General features: G+C 37.9%; 1 pseudogene; it reads right to left on the bottom strand.

Moving 5' to 3' along the window:
* Positions 1-861: 861 nt before the first annotated feature.
* LOC144300142 (Y-box-binding protein 1 pseudogene) lies at positions 862-3,808 on the bottom strand (annotated as a pseudogene).
* Between the last annotated feature and the right edge of the window lie 2,455 nt (positions 3,809-6,263).

Genomic DNA, 6,263 nt, shown 5'->3' with positions numbered 1-6,263 from the left:
TGTTTGCCTGCAGGTTCTTTTGTCTTTTTATAGGAAAGGCTAGAAGTGACCTAGAATTAACAATTAGGAACATTCATCAACCAGTGACAGAGTTGGTGAAGAAACAAGCCAGCCTCCCTGCTTCCCAGGCAGGTTAGCTGAAGCATTCGTTCTAGATCACATCCCAGAGTGCGCTGGTGGGATGAATTCCAACTGCCCCAAATGACAGCTTGCTTGATAATGCACGCTTTATTTATTGGCTTTTTCCATCTTCTTTACCTCACTTCCCTACTCCCCTACTAGTATTTTCTGGGATCAATCCCTAAATAAACCATTTACACTATAATCCCTATCTTAGAAGACTAGTTCTGGGTGAGCTCCCACTAAAATAATTGGCTTTTCTAAGCGAGAAGTCCATTTGCAAACTTCAGACACTACTGGATCCAGGGTTTTTTTGTTGGTTTACATTTCAATTCGTTAAGATTTTCATTAATGGATGCTTGCCGTTTGCTGACTTTTCTGAAAAAAATCAAGCTGTAAACTTGTATTACAAATTAAAAATGAGGTTCTTAAAAATCTCAACTTGACCAGATAGGAAACAATTTAAAAACCTTTAAAGGTGTATTGAGAAAAACCACGTTTGTTTTTTTTTTTCAATACGTTTGTCATTACCAAAAAGAGGCGTCTTTAGGTTAAAGAATAATAAAACTGTAAAAATAGTTAATTAATTAATTAATCAAAAATAAAAATAAAAGAATAATAAAACTGTAGATAATGTAGATGGTTTTATTTATCTGGTACTTGGGCAAAAAGCAACCCCTTAAGGTCTTCAGCTCCACTCTTTTGTTCATTTCTTATTGATGGCATCTCATCTTCATTCCTTCATGTTGGATGAGTAACCCAGATGATGGTGGAGATGGTAAACTGGCCTTTACTCAACCCTGCCCTGCTCAGCCTCGGAGTGGACGAAGTGTTAGCTGGTGGATCGACTGCTTTGGTCTCTTTGCCATCTTGTGGTTTAGGGTTTTCTGGGCATCTGTGTAGGTAGTTGAAGTTGCGGTGGTACTGACGTTGAGGTGGCTGCTGATCTTGGGGTCATCTGCTTGATTTTCCTTATCATCCTTGTTGCCATCCTCTCTAGGTTGTCTTTGGTGAGGAGGACCTGTATGGGATCATGGTCTATAACCTCGATTCATACTCTGTCTCACTGGTCTACCTTGTTCTTGTGCACCTGGTTGTCAGCACCTGCCATCCCTTCTCCCTGCACAGGACGGTTGGAAAACTGTGGTTGACGCCCATAGGGTCTCCACATTAGTAAGGTGGGAACCGTACGTAGCCTGCAGTAGAGTGGGCACTGTTGGGCCTGGCCTTAGGGAGTACTTTCCGATCCCTGTTCTTTTCCTTTTACTGCTTTGACTGGAACCCCACCAAGGCCGGGTACATTTGCTGTGTCCACACCCATTTTTCCTTCAACAACATCACACTCCACAGTCTCTCCATCTCTACGCTGCGAAGGTACTTTCTGGGGTTATTCTTCATGGCAACCTGGTGGACAGATATATCTTCCTTGGTGTCATTCCTGTTGGGGAAACCAAATCCTTTTCTTATGTTGAAACAGTTTACAAATGTTCTGAAAACATTTGTTGTGATGACCTTCTGGTCTCTGTCAGGCAGGTGCCGCCCATGTGAGGCCCCACGGGCCACCGGCCACCCCTCCCTGCCCTGCTGCCCGTGGTGCCAGGCCTGGTGTGTGCAGCAGTGAGGGCGAGGGTGGCTGCTGGTCTCTGCCTTGCTGTTCAGGGTTTGGGTGATCATGACTGGGGCCAGGGGTGCAGCTGCTCAGGGCTCTCTGGGGTCTGCTCTCCACTCCCACTATTGATCGAACTCCTAGGGATTTAAAAATGATGTCATTTTGAGTGTATTTCTCTTGTTTGTCTCTTCAGTCCTTTGCCCCAGCTTCATTTTTATCCACTGCCTTCCATTAAGGGGACCAAATGGTTTCCAAAAGCCCAGATGTAGACCATATTCTCTCAGCCACACCAACCCCAAAAGAACTATTTTTCCTTTTTTTCTGATGGACATGAATTCATTGACCTGAAATTAGTCCATACATAATCCTAATTTAATCATAAGAAAGGGATGGAATACATTGACTAGATTATACCTGGGTCAAGTACCTAACTCTAGAGCCAGAAAAAAGTCAGGCCAATGTACATCACATTCCCTGCAAATGGAGAGATGAGTTTTCCAAGAAAAAAACAGGTTGCTGTTTACAGAAAAAAAGATAATGGATGATGGAAAGATAAAAATTACAAAGAAGCAAGATATTTATATTTATTTATTTATTAAAATATTTTATTTATTCATGAGAGACAGGCAGAGACATAGGCAGAGGGAGAAGCAGGCTCCCTGCGGGAACCCTTCATCCCAGGACCCCGGGATCATGACCTGAGTCAACAGCAGACACTCAACTACTGAACCACCCAAGTGGCCTCCAATTCATATTTTGAAATCCTGACCTCAATGTGATGGTATTTGCAGATGGAGCCTTTGGAGAGATAATTAAGTTTAGATAAGATTAAGAGTTTGAGGCCTTCATAATGTGATTGGTGCCTTTAGGAGACACCAGAGCCTTCTCTTTTTCTCAATCTTGTTCTCACTCTTTCTCAATGTTTAGAATACTTTGAAGGGTTTTACCCATGTGATGGGGATCATGGAATCCACAAAACACTTTGATGTATTTCTTGATGGGGATCATGGAATCCACAAAACACTTTGATGTATTTCTTCTCTCTCTCTGTCCCATGTATGAAATTGAAGAAACTGAAGGCTCTTTCCTCAGACAATTGGATGACTTCCTTTGGTGCCTCTTGATTGGACAGACCAATATCTTTGCTGGAAGTGTTATGGTATGAATTTTTGTGCACCCCCAAACCCCATATGTTGTCATCCTAACCCCCAAGGTGATGGTATTAGGAGATGAGGCCTTTGTGAGTTAATAAGTTATGAGGGCTGACCTCTCATGATAGGCATTAGTGTCTTCATAAAAGAGGCCTGAGGAAGCCCCCTTGCTCTTTTTGCCAGGTTAGGACATGGTTAGGACATGAGAAGACATTGGTCTATGTGTAAGGGGGCTCTCACCACACACCACATCTGCCTGTGCAGTGATCTTGGACTGCCAGCCTCCAGAACTGTAAGAAATAAGTGCTTCTTGTTTATAAACCACCCATTTTATGGTATTTTGTTATAGCATCCTGAGCAGTCTAAGGTAGAAAGTATATCAAATTTCCTAGCATCAGAAACTGATCAGTCATATATCTGTTCAATGGGGAAACTAACACCACCTGATAAATTTACTGTAATAGATATATGGAATCACCTTATGTATTTGTAACTCATTTTCATAAAAGAGTGTTCCTGCCTTATATCTAAAGACAGATAACTATTAAAAACTATTAAAAACACAAATAGAAAATCTGTTTCAAGGCAAAAAGTAGAGTTAAAATAATTGCCATGATATGAATTCACATTTGACATTGAGCTTCTTGGTTGTTCAGGCAAATGGGGAAGACAGTAAAGTTTTACTACAGTATTTGTTATCAAAATGATCTTCAAGGGAAATTGTATGTCTGGGTTTTTGTATGTGTGTACTTGTGTTTCCTAAGCCAAGTCAACTTTGTGTGCTGAGTATTCTGCTCGGCAACTGGGCAATGTTCTTTGTTTTTGTTTGTTAGTTGTCAGTTTTTGCAAGTTCTGTTTTATATATTTAAACTATGTTCCTACATTTCTGAGCCATTGTCTCATTCTTGTATCGTCCATATACATTCATGTTAGTGTGGTTGATTGCTTGGTGTCTTTCCATAGATAGAGAAATACGTGTTATTTGGCTATTCCATCAGGGGAAAAGGTAATTTGGACCATGTATTAGAGATAGCCACCAATCTGTTTAGATCCAAAGAGAGACATTAGAAGAATCAGAAAAAAAAAAGGATACTCATGATGTAATTACCATTTAGTACCATTTTATTCATATAGGCCTTTTTTTTTTTAAGTATAGACTAGCTAAAATGTCATAATGGAAGATTACAAAATCTCAAATCATAGTCTGGAGTACTGATATTTTCTATCAACATTTTTGTAATTTCTCTCTGTGTGTTTAGGAAGGACAAGATGTGTATTGGAAAAAGAAAGGATCTGGAATTGGACAGACCTGCATTCAAATTATGGCTCTGTCATTTATGAACTGCATGAACTTAGGATCTGTAACATTCTCAGATCTCTGAGCCTTAGTAGTCTGTCTTGTCTGGATGGCTTGACAATACCTCTCACAAATTTGTGAAGATTAAATGAGATGATGAGTTTATAACACCTGATAGTACACAGCTCTATAAGTATTTTTAAATGAATAAATGAATGGATCCTTCTAGAATAAATTATGATGATGGCAATGATAATTTATTAAGAGACAAATGTTGGCTGAAGTACCAAAACAGGTAGAGAATGGTAATTAAATAATACAATATCAATAAGAATTTGATACAATCATATAAGACCTGCAAGAATTTGGTTTGTTATCCTAAAAATATTTTTAAGTAAGAAGAGACTATAAGAAGCTAATTTAACTCAAAATGCTTGGCATAATCTAATTATCATAAATGGTCTGACAACTCATTTTCTATTTTGCAGCAATTAAAAGGAGTTAGAATGATTAATTTTGCTCAAAAAGAAACAAACGCATAATCATAAAGAAAGTTTCCTCTGTGGGAAAACAATGTAACCTTTTGCTTCCCTATCCCTCTTGGGCATAGAAAATATGTTTTTGATGGCTCTGGGCCATTTTACTTTATTCCTTATAGGGAAGAAATCCGAACTAGGAAATTTTCTCAAGGATTCTGGCCTTTGTTTTAGTAGCTAATACACACTTGTGGTTTATTTCTTCTCAAATATCTGGTACATATATTAGGCAAATCCACTGCTTTAAGAAGAGAACAAAGTCATTCAGAAAAGTCTGACAATAAGAGACCAAAGGCAACTGAGGCAAACACAAAAAACAAAAAGAAAAAAGAAAGAGCAAGGATTGTCTTATTTATGCCAGTCAAGTGAATTAAATAAGGCAACGGTGGGAATTTAATAGACGTAAACATTATGATCCACAATGAAGAATACGTATGCACCAATTAACATAGCATTACATAGATCATAAGTTTAAAACTACCAGAACTTCATGGAGAAATAGATGGAAACACAGTAGCAATAGGCTCTTGTAGCACAAGTGACCAATTAACTCAACAAAAAAAATGCATAAGGATATGAAAAACCTAAGTCCATGAAACAGTTACAAAAGGTGACCATCAGTTTTGCTACAAAGAAAATCATGACAAATTCCCAAAGGTAGAAAAAACAAAGTAAATGTTCTTTGATCAAATTGTAATAAAACAAGAATTAATCTTGCAATAAACAAGAACACAAGAAACAAGAATTATAGGATAACTCTAAAGTGTTTAGGGGAAATTTCCTTAAAAATTATATTGATAAACAACAATAAATTAAAATAACAAATGATGAGATCCCTGGGTGGTTCAGCAGTTTGACGCTTGCCTTTGGCCCAGGGCGTGGTCCTGGAGTCCCAGGATCAAGTCCCACATCCGGCTCCCTGCATGGAGCCTGCTTCTCCCTCTGCCTGTGTCTCTGCCTCTCTCTCTCTCTCTCTCTCTCTCTCTCTCTCTGCCTATCATGAATAAATAAATAAATAAATCTTTATAAAAAATAAAAAAATACAATAACAAATGATGTAGCCAATTCATGAAATTTTAAAAGAGTAAGATAAACATAAAATAAACAAAAAAATCTTAATAATAAATAAGAAATTAATAAAAATACTTGAAAATTGGAAAATTAACAAGCCAAAGCTTTGGTTATTTCCAAAAATGAGACAAACTAGTAGTTAACATGTTCAAAAATGAGATAAAAAATGCATAAGATAAGATATAAAAATGGTAATATAGAGGCCCCTGGGTGGCTCAGTTGGTTAAGTTGTCTGACCCTTGGTTAAGGCTCAGTTCCTGATTTCAGGGTCATGAGACTAAACCTCCCATCGGGCTTGGCTTAGTTTGGAGTCTGCTTATGACCTCCTCCCCGACCTCACTAAAATAAATAAATCTTTTAAAAAATCCCTCTGCCTCTGCCCCTTCCCCTCTCTAAAAAAAAAGACAATATAACTACAAATACAAGAGAATAAAGATCATTAGAAATATATACCTAATTTTATGAAAATAATTTTTTTT

The sequence above is a fragment of the Canis aureus genome, chromosome 28 (genome assembly GCF_053574225.1).
Source record: "Canis aureus isolate CA01 chromosome 28, VMU_Caureus_v.1.0, whole genome shotgun sequence".
NCBI classification, from domain to species: Eukaryota; Metazoa; Chordata; class Mammalia; order Carnivora; family Canidae; genus Canis; species Canis aureus.
This window is presented reverse-complemented; position numbering and strand designations above follow the sequence as displayed.